The sequence below is a fragment of the Amblyomma mixtum genome, chromosome 3, assembly GCF_055824585.1.
Source record: "Amblyomma mixtum isolate Tamu chromosome 3, ASM5582458v1, whole genome shotgun sequence".
Classification (NCBI taxonomy): domain Eukaryota; kingdom Metazoa; phylum Arthropoda; class Arachnida; order Ixodida; family Ixodidae; genus Amblyomma; species Amblyomma mixtum.
This window is the reverse complement of record NC_143014.1, coordinates 159449764-159460315: the sequence shown is the minus strand read 5'-3', so window position 1 is coordinate 159460315 and position 10552 is coordinate 159449764.

Sequence of the window (10552 nt, the reverse complement as noted above, 5' to 3'; positions counted from 1 at the left end):
ACACTGGATGCGGTGGCTAAGTGGCTTCAGCGTTCGGCTGCTGATCCCAAGGTCGCAGTATTCAATCCCGGCTACGACGGCCGCATTTTGATGGAGGCGAAATGCAAAAACGTCCGTGGGATGTGCACTGTCAGCCCACAATAAAGAACCCCATGTCGTATAAGTTAATCCAGGACCATCACCTACGGCGTTCCTAGAGTGAACCCAAGTGTAAAACACAAGAGGAAATTTGGCTGTTAACGTTCAAAACGTTGTATGATTTTAGTTCATAAATATTCTGCAGCAGAAGAAATTCTTGTCATAACGAGAGGATCTTTTTTTTTAGAACAGTGTAGTCTTGTAAGCCACTAAAACGACATTTCGGGCAACTTGGTTATTTTTTTAGACATAGCTGCAGAGCGGAAACCGCAAACACAGTCACGAGAAAAATGGATGCATCCTGACAAAAACTTTGTGTCGCCCCGACACAGCCAGTTGTGTCCCGACGACGCAAGCTGTGGATTAAAATAAGAAATGCTGACAATACGACAAAAGTTTCTGCCATTAAAACAAACTGGCATGTGGTAACATTTTAGGACTCCCTGAATCCAAAGCACCAACCGACCCACCGACCAACCGGCCAGACCGACCGACCTGACCGGCCCACACCGAACTGCACCGGACTGAACTGGACTGAACTGTGTAGTAGTGGACAATCTGACTACTGACTCTGCTGTTTTCAAGTGGGAAGAAATAAAAGTAGGACAAGGCATCAATGCCGTTCTATTTGCATAGTTTGCACTCCTTTCCCTAGACTTGCACAAGGAAAAATCTCCACACACCAGCGCTTAGTAATCTGAGGCTGTATATTGTCACGTGGTGGTGACAACGTGGTGAACAGACTATTGTAGCACAGAAATGAAATATTTATTGGGCTCACCTGCGTTCACAAAGAAAGGCGCTAGGCGGTCGTCGAAGTACAGAATCACTACGGCTCTCGGCAGCTCTCAATATAAACCCTGCCGGAGATAATGCGCGCCAAAGCATCTGCGATAATTTCGAGACATGGAGAAGTCGTTGCGCGTGGCTGCTATCATTCTAGATAAATCTGGCTTCTAATCGCGCCACAAACAAAGTGACAAAGCCATGTGCCGGCGCCTTTGAGAATAAAGAAACAAATATTACAAACATTCGCACTAATATCATCATTTTCGCAACAAAAGCTACAGCCTCGTTTGCATGAACTCGACAGTGGCGGGTCGAGTCAGGGGATCGAGTTGAGCAAGGTCAGCTCAACTCGACCACTGCGTGTTTACATGAACTCGGTTATAGCGAGTCGAGACCGGTTCAACTGCAGCGACAGCAAGCGTCGAGCAGCGCAGCTGGAGAGGGCAGTGGCAGCCTCCAAGATTGCGGCACGGAACCACTGTCTCGGAGGCGCGAAAGCGCGAGCGAAAAACAGGATCGCATTTATCTTCTCCCCTCCCACTAACCCGACTCTTCTACTCGGTCCGGTTTACATGCTATCTGCCGTTGTTGTCGAGAGAGTCAACCCACCCCCTGCAGCGGGGTTGACTGTACTCGCTCCCTCGACTCCCGAACCCGACTCTGCGGTGCTTACATGAAACTAGTAACCGGTTTTCAACTCAACTCCCCAACTCAACCCCGTCATGTAAACGCCGCTTATGTCAACTTTGGTTACTCAAGCTCTTAAAAATCGGGCCTACTGCAGATTTATGCTCGGTGCATGTTGCGTCAGTAGCCGGTGATACTATGAGCGACATTCAGGGGAGTCCCCATATGAGCAAATCTGATCGCGTGAAAGCATTCGCTTCAATGGCTTCCGTGAATTGAGCAACGAGTACTGCAGACGGTTTAGAAAGGCCATCCCGCACTCCCGTACAACAGCCGCCTTAGTTGGTTCAGGGATAGTCACTGTTTCCGGAATGCGGTGCCAGTAGGGTAGATTTACATAATATTAGCTGAATATGCTTTATTTATGATGATTCATGTGGTGACATAGCTTTATTCTGTGCGTAAACGAATATGTACTTGGGCTGCCACGGTGGCTCAGTGATTATTGTACTCGGCTGTGGACCCGAAAGACGCGGGTTCGATCCCGTCCGCGGCGGTCGCATTTCGGTAGAGCCGAAATGCTAGAGGGCTGTGTGTTGTGCGATGTCAGTGCATTTAAAAGATCTGAAGCCCTCTACTATATGGCGTCCCTTATAGACTGAGTCGTTTTGAGACGTTAAACCCCATAATACCATAAACAAAAGCGTAATGTGTACCGCTAAATAGTCAAAGCATAATTTCATCGTTATAAGGCGCCGGACGGCCCACGAACAAACGCCAAACTACGTAGAACAATAACATTAAAGCATGATCTGCCCTCGGAGACAGTCATGGACCGCTCAGAATGGAGTTCATGTTATTCTTTTTTTTTGCCGTAGTTAATTCAGTAAGCAAAGAACCAAGAGAATGGGTCAAGTTCAGTCCTGGGAACGAGACGAACTTCTCACTGCTTCTTATACTAGGATGCTTGACTAGCTTCAGCTACCTCAGGGTAATCCTTTTAGCGCCGCTGAGCAGTCGCGGACGCATGGCTCGTCACGCAACAGCCATTCAGCAAACTTTTCCCTTTAAGCGCGTCTTCAAGTGGCGGCTTCTTTCGAGAGCGAGTCCGCCGGCACGCTCCAACCCGGCGGTTCGCTTGCGGGCTGAAGCACTCCGCATTTTCGCTTCGTCCCCCTTTCGAGAGCGGCGTCGAGCGAGCCATCGACCACTGTCTCGACGTTCGCGAGGGAACGGAGTCGTCTTGGGCGTACAAGAAATAACACTGAGTGCTTTTCGGCGAACGATAAGAGCAATCCAATATTCCGACATCCAGGCACACACTGCCGCCTTGGCTCCTCCAGGCACCAGTCAAAAGGAGAGCAGTTATGGTGTACTCTTTATCCAAACAACCATTTGACTCAAGCGTGCATTTCTGTGTACTCAGATGCCTATCTGTTGCTCTGATGGTGTTCATTAGAACACTCATGGGACCACACCAGGCCCTAACATGTAAAAGGAATCCAATCGGCATGAAGGAAGAGGATATATATGTTCATTCGGTCTGCGTGCAAGCAATCACTGGTTCTCATATTCGAAACATCGTTGCGTCTGCACGTGTCGCATTACGGGTTGATTGCTCGGGCTTGCCACGAAGAAAGAAAACTCTTGCTTGCTTGCTTCTTGTTGCCCTGCTTTTGCACGCGTCCCACTCTCCCCGTGTGTCGCATTAACGGCGCGGACGATCAATGGTCGTGTCTTCTACTGTGCCCCCAGTTAATCGAATAAACAAGCAGTGAGCCGCTGCTATATGAGCTAATCAACCCCTCGACTACTAGCTATCAAGTGTAGCGCCCTTCCTGCTTGTCTGGTATTTTTTTTCTCGCCGCCGGTGACGTTCTAAAAGGATTATGCAGTGTTTGTTCTCACTCCCACTCTATGAGGGGACGAGTCCCCGGCGACATAATTCAATTAAAGTGATGGGGTATAGATCTTGGGGCAAAGGAATCTTCCAGTGGTATTTCGATTCCACACATGGTATAGTCAAACATCTGAGATACTCAAGAGGATTTCCTTGCTTCGCCGCCTACACTATTTGCTCCTGCGCCTTGATTCTAATGAGCTGCAAACATGCTGAAACTATTAATCATACAGTTGCAGAGAAAACTGACTTGCGGTATTGTTTCCACTTCTGGCAATCACGAAATTTGCATCAAAGAACTTATTACATGTCGGAATTCTTACCTCTCTCTGTCACACGCTAGCTGCTTTATAAGTACGGTAAAGAATAAGGTATTGCGCGTCATAATTCTGCCGAGCTCTTTTCAGAACAACCTTATCATGCTTCTTAAGCCGTCATAAAAATAACAGTAATACTGGACCTATTCATGACCTGAAACTGAAGCTTTCGAGCAAAACAACAGATATGTTTGACCCTTGCAACTTTAACGAGCTCTTGGTTACACTAGCAATTTACACTTGTTTGTTTGCGCCTCTCAGAGATGTGCTTTTGTTAGGGGAAAAGAAGAAAGCCGTTGCGCGAAATGCCTATTGTGAAGTCGGGTTGCATGCAAAACTTTAACGTTTCTCGGTTTTGTGTTATCCTTCACGCAGGTGGCTTCTTCCGGAGCTGGGCATGGAATGGATGGAGCATGGTTTACTGTTTGGCAGCCAACCTATTCGCCAGCTCGTTTCCATGCATTCCTGGGTGCCCCATTAGTGCAAACGATTCATATGTCTTTTATGATGGGATGCTAACACAGCTTATAATTCTGTGTTCGTTTGTATGGATGTGTTTTCGTGTACTCGTTCAGCAGCCTTTTGTGAGTTAGAGGAATAGCATCGAAGAATCATGGCTGGCTCTCTTGTACCCCGTAGACAGCGGAAGGAATGAATAATTGACAAGAATGTCCATAGTTAGTCTCTCATCTCGCATTTTCTTTCGTCCTTGATCCGTTTAAAGCCTTCATCACGGCACTATGCGCATCTTTGTGATGCTGTTTCAACATGAGCCCATACAATGACAATGAATAGATATATGGTCAATATCGCATAAATGTACGCAGTTCCTATGCTTTTGGGCGTAAAAACGTACTGGTTGTGGTCGAAAGTACTTTTGTGATATGGTATGTTGCGGTATGGTATGGTATTGTGTGGTATGATATGGTATGATATGTACGGCTTAACGACTTGAGACTGCAAGGGGGCTATGACGGACGTGACAGTGGAGGCTGCGAATTAATTTCGACCCTCTGAGGTTCTTTATCGTACGCTAAACGGAATGTCAAAGAGATTGATGGAAAAATCAAGAGGAAACGTTCTCTCTATACAAATGTTACACCACCTTCAAAATAGAAGTAAGAAGATGAGCCAGAGTACGCACAGGTAACCTTGTCCTTCTAGGCATCCTAACCTCATCGCTCAACTTATGCCTCAGCCGCCGTCAGCAACGAATCCTTTTCATTGGCATCCGCTCTCAGTCTAATAGACCACTGCTTACCTCCTAGGCGCGTTACGTGAACTGCTTTAGCCATTCACCCCCCTGAATTTCAGCCACGATATCAAAACCTGCGCTTGTCCTATAGGCCATAAGCGCTGACCGCAGGAGCGCCACTGAAATCTCTCTTGCGACCGGTTCTGAAAACCTGCCTCTTTCGGGTCAGCAGCCGAGCACCAAAACAACTGAGCCACCGCGGCGGACCCAGAGAAATGAGCTTCATTTATACTTTAAAGTGACACTAGGCTGATAGCTTAACGTCACGCGATAGAAAATACATGAAAGAAACCAACAGTCACCGAAACGAAGGAAAGCATAGGGGATGTTTATTTTTTGTTATTACAGCAAACAAGTTATTACTACCCAAAACAAAGGTTCAATAAGCCAGAAACATGCGTACTAGCGAAGTACACGCGGCGCCAGCACATGCAGATTCGTACAACAGCAGAAGGCGACGTATTTACGGGCTTTCTCGACGAACACTGATTCGCCGTCAACGGGCAATTACCGCCGAAACACGAAAGCAGCGCGGCGGGCGTAGCTAAGAATTCAAATAGTGTGGTAACTAAAACAACGCAAAACTGACGTCAGGGAAAACAGGCTGCACGCTAACACAAGCGCTGAATCTTCCGGTTCAGTTCGGTTCAGTTTTATTTCCTTAACGGCCCCCATTCAAGGTGGTGTGGCCTGGCATTCGGCGGCCACACTCAGGATGCGTGCGGCCTTCGAGCGCAGCAAGTTAAGAACCGCAGGCTCTGAACGGCATCCACACTCTGTTGTGCTCGTTAGGCGGCCAGTGAAGCGCTGTCGTTCTGACTTCAGCCTTCGAAGCGACTACTTTTTTGCAGGCTCTTGGCGTTATGAATTTGTGACGGAACAGCGCAAAACACCGGGACAAGAGACAGAGTCAGCGCTTGTCTCTTGTCCCGGTGTTTTGCGCTGTTCCGTCACAAATGAATAACCAACATGCCCAAGCTGCTGTCCTGGTTATGAATTTGCAGTGTTTTATTTTATAGTTCTCTCTCACACAGACACGCGCATGCATGCAAGTCGTCAACGAGTGAAGCGCGATGAGAGCGCGTGATCTTCTATGTTTTCTGCTAATTGGAAAGGCGAATATGCTTTGAGATATGCTGAAAAATATCTTAGAAGTACCGTGTACATCCACCTCTCATTTAACTCATTAAAAAGAGAAGAAGTTTTCTGGCGCGGGGGTCATCATCAATGCAGCTAGTATGTGAGGCGACGGCACGCAAGGCAAGATTTTAACGCCTTTCATTCGAGTGCACGTTTTCTATGGCAAATCTGTAGCATGCAGATGTGAGAGGACGCTCAATTGGTATTAAAGGTACACGCGCTTCCGCGAAAAAAGTGTTCAACCAGCTGATGCGCGATCGTCATGATTATGCATGCATTCCCTGCCGACACTTATAGCCGAGTGGCGGCAGACTACAGTTGAGCGGAACGTAACCTCACTCGTTTCCGCTTACAACCCATAGGAAGCAATTCCCGAACGTAGAAATCGCAACGACCGTAGCAGAGTGAAACACAAGGGTCGTCGTAATTATACCTACTGCGTAGGCAGTCAACAAGCACACGGTAATCAACAGCACAGAGCGCAGTTTGGTAAACAATGCGCCTGTAATTTTTCACTCCGACTTGGTGCTGAATGAATTACGATGGAGCGCGACTGCTGCCGAGTCGAGCTTTTGAGAATCCGTCGAAGCTTACAGTATACTTCACCACAGCCCGCAATGTGCCCCAAGCTCGCGACGTCGTCGCCGATGTATGCGCGCGTCGCAGTTTGTTGCGCAATCTGCGGCTGCCCTGCCCTCGGTAACTTCAGGCTGTTCCTTGCCCACCCACGGAGCCTAATTCTGTCACACGCGCGGGTTGTAAAGAAACACAAGCACATGCAGTGTAGCGCACGCAGAGTTCCCACTAAACTTTACCCTCCATCGTATGGGGCGGTGGGATATAGTGAGATGGCTTAGGCTGCTTGTACCATACATGGAGGGAGAAAAAACGAGTTTTGGTTTCCTCCATGGCACCATAGAGTTCATTTTTTCGCAGGCGTTTTGAATCATAAAGTTTCTTAATCTAGTTAGCAGGAAAGCTTGCGGCGCTACACTTCATCCATCACTGAGAGGCGCAAGCTTGTCAGGAAAACGAGGTATTTTAGTCGGTTTCACTATTGTTGGGCATAAAACGTAGATTTAGGCGTCAACATATGACTCTTCTTGAGGCAAACCTCAAATAAATGCTGTGAAAGCTTCTATTGCAGCACAACACCTAACTTTCACTTGTGGTAAATGTGTTGAAGTAGTGAAAAACGCAGCACTGCAATAACTTAATCTGCGCGCAGAGGAGAGCACCGCGGCGCAACGCCGAATTTCGAGGTACAATCCACGTTGTCGGCCCAAAAGTAGCAAAAGCCAAACACGAAAACTAGTCTTTACGGAATTTCTGTGGTGGATGAAGTGCTCTTTAAGAAAGTGGCATAGGCGGTGGCGCCAGCTTTCCCTCTAGGTAATATTTAGAAACTCTATGCTTTGAATTTGGGAGGGTTTCCGGGACTTTCATTTGCGGTTTTCGCTACAACGCGGCCACCTTTCCTGGCGGAAAAAGCGGCCGTAGTGCTCCCGAGGAATAATCAATTCATTTTGTGGAGTTTGATATTTCCCTTTAGTGTTTCATTAAGAACCTAATTTCCTGTCAGCAACTTTCGGCATCCCTCTTCAGGCTCTGGAATTATTCTTCTTCTGTTTCCTTTACCTTGAGTTTTAAGCATGCCTTGTACTTGGCCTGTAGACTTCACGCTCCCGTGGTCGCTACTCTTCACATCGCCTAGAGCAGGGGTTCTCAAACTGGGTTCCGCGGAACCCCTGTGTTCCGCGGGCTGTCTTCTTGTGTTCCGCGAGAACCCTCACCGGCCCTGACCCGGCAGCTGATATGAGACTAGCTCTGAGTGCTACTGAGCCACGCTTTGACTTGCTCTTAAAAGGGAAGCAGTACCACCCATCACATTAGTATTTGTATTAATCTGTGCAATAAACATTTAACCTTTGCAACTCTCTCTTTGCAACAATGCACTCGACAACATTGCTGGTAAGTGAAAGCGGGGGGGGGGGGGGGGGGGGGGGCGGTTCCCTGGAACTTATTGAAGGCTTTTGGGGTTCCTCCAAGCAAAAAAGTTTGAGAACCCCTGGCCTAGAGCTTCAAGACACTGCAACACACTGAGTCTGGCGCACAATGCAAGCCTTCATGATCTTCATGGTAAAAGAAACAATGCATAAGAGAATAATAAAGGATTTTTAGCGCAACGGTGACACAACACAAGAAAGACGACAACACGGGCGCTTAGCGCCCGTGTTTTCGTCTTTCAAGCAAGCGCCCGTGTTGTCGTCTTTCCTGCGTTGTGTCCCCGTTGCGCTAAAAATCCTTTATTATGTCTGAAAACCAACTAGCTCAGCAGTTAACCCTCTTGAAGCATAAGAGAATGAACAAGGGAAACCAGAACACGGGATGCGAGGCTTTTCTTGTCTGTTGTTTATGCGCTGTTTCTTTCATCATGAATACAACAAAATGGCCCAACTTTCTTTTCTCTCCTTTGTTCTCTTCCAATTGCGTTTCCTATTTTCGCATTTACTAAAGAGAATACTGAAGTTTCTGAGAATGCAAGTTTATAACTCCTACGAGCCGTGCGCTCCTACCACTCCTGGAGTAGACGACACTAAATATATATATATATATATATATATATATATATATATATATATATATATATATATATATACATCATCATCAGCAGCAGCCCGACTACACCCACTGCAGGGCAAAGGCCTCTCCCATGTATCTTCAATTAACCCTATATATATATATATATATATATATATATATATATATATATATATATATATATAAGAGAAGCCAGGCTGTTGGCTTCTCTCATATCTAAACTAGCCCCTCATTCCCATTCCCTTGTCTGCGCGTGTATATATATATATATACTCCCAAGTAGCCCGCAGTACTTTTTTTCAACAAAAATCCTACTCCATACAAAGTTCTGCAAAGTAGACCTCGGTAACACTATAATACTTGCATGCCTTCCTGAGTAAGACCCGCAGAGCAGTCGTTGACTCCATTTGCTTCAAAGCCCAGACAAAGGCCGAACTTAATGGGTCATTCCTCGTTGCTACATTATACACGTTTTGTTCCGCCCCACTCGCTGAGGTTTCTAGTTGATTGCACTAGGGCGCCATCTGTTGTGTGCACTGAGAAGCAAAGCAACGGCCTCTTTCCTGCATCCTCCTCCTGTCTCTCAATTACGTTTTTCTCTCTCGACGACAGGTGGCGCCACGGCCGGTCTCGAGGGGGTAGCGCTCGCGCCCCTTTCGAGACCGGCCGTGGTGGGGCTAGTGCCACGCATTTTTGGGACAATTTAGAGTACTCGCAAATCGTCTATACTGCTTAACAGCATTGCACAAAATCTGACAGCTATTTTACCTGCAAGGATGTCGGACCTCGCCTATCGACGTCGCTCATGAACGCAAAAAATGACTAATTCATGGAGCAGAACAAGAAATCGGAGTTATGGCTGCTGCCCTGAAGAAATAAAAAAAAAACCTCAGCATTGAGGCTCAGGTCCACAAAAAATCAAAAAAGGCTTAGTTGCTAAATCTTATTCCAGCTGTCGAGTGGGCCGCCTTTCTCAACCAGTAATATTGGTTCAGGACCTCAAACCCGACAGTGCGCATTCCAAAAGTGTAGAAAATGAAGACTGGTTGCTGTAGAAGAGTCTATAACTGAGTTCCATTAGACAGAAAAAAAACTATGGATCTGACAAAAATTATAACAGTGGCGAGGAATTCCTGGTAAACTCTCACCATGAATGTAACTGCTGACAGCGTGCTTTCTCGTTTCATTCTTTTTTATGCGTAGCATATTGCAATCACTCAGTTCAGCCCTTGGGCGCGGCCGGGCAGCCACCAAACCACGTGACGTTACGTCACGTGATTTGGTGACGTCACGCACGTCACGTGAGTTCAGCCCTTGGGCGCGGCCGGGCAGCCACCAAACCACGTGATGTTACGTCACGTGATTTTGTGGTTTGGTGACGTCACGTCACCACGTGACGTGACGTCACCAAACCACTGAAAAAAAAGAAAAGAAAAAGAAAAAAGAAAAGGAAGAAATAAAAAGGACGGCTGAGCATGGTGGCGGTTGCCACCGCCCGTTTCAAAGGGGGCGCTCCTATCCATCCATCCATCCATCCATACGTCACGGAGGAAAAGCTGCTGAGAAAATCGAGTGCCGCCAAGCAATACCTCGCGCAAAAAGACCGCGCAATATGCAACGCATTCTTTGCGCATCTTTTTTAACAGTGAAACTGAAGACGCTGAAAGACTACCGAATGAAAGTAAGCGTGAGCAGATTATGGGTAATTATCGGATCAGCTTGCTTCGTTATAGATGGCCAGTGGAAATGTCACGTTGGCAACGAGTGTTCACCAAAAAAAAGGCG